The following is a 421-nucleotide window of genomic DNA, read 5'->3' on the forward strand; positions in this document are numbered from 1 at the left end:
ACCTGTAATCCCAGCACTTTGGGAGGCCAAGGCCGATGGATCACCTGAGTCAGGAATTCAAAACCAGCCTGGCCAACATAGCGAAGCCCTGTTTCTACTAAAAAATACAAAAATCAGCTGGGTGTGGTGGCACACGCCTATAATCCCAGCTATTCAGGAGGCTGAGGCAGAAGAATCACTTGAACCTCGGAGGTGGAGGTTGCAGTGAGCCCAGATTGTGCCACTGCACTCCAGCCTGGGTGACAGAGTGAGACTCCATCTCAAAAAAAGTAGCCAAATGTGGTAACATGTGCCTGTAGTTCCAGCTACTTAGAGGCTGAGACTAGACGATTGCTTGGGCCCAAGAGTTCAAGGTTGCAGTGAGCCACGATCGCACCATTGTGCTCCAGCCTGGGCAACAGAGCAAGATCCTGTCTCAACA

General features: G+C 51.3%; 1 protein-coding gene across 4 annotated transcripts in view; it reads left to right on the forward strand.

Annotated features, from left to right (window-relative positions):
• LRRC8A (leucine rich repeat containing 8 VRAC subunit A) overlaps positions 1-421 on the forward strand; it is a 39,083-nt gene that overhangs the window by 8,714 nt on the left and 29,948 nt on the right. The gene's annotated exons all lie outside the window — the stretch shown is intronic.

This window comes from Sapajus apella, unplaced genomic scaffold, assembly GCF_009761245.1.
Source record: "Sapajus apella isolate SASKATOON/1434 unplaced genomic scaffold, GSC_monkey_1.0 scaffold97, whole genome shotgun sequence".
Lineage (NCBI taxonomy): Eukaryota > Metazoa > Chordata > Mammalia > Primates > Cebidae > Sapajus > Sapajus apella.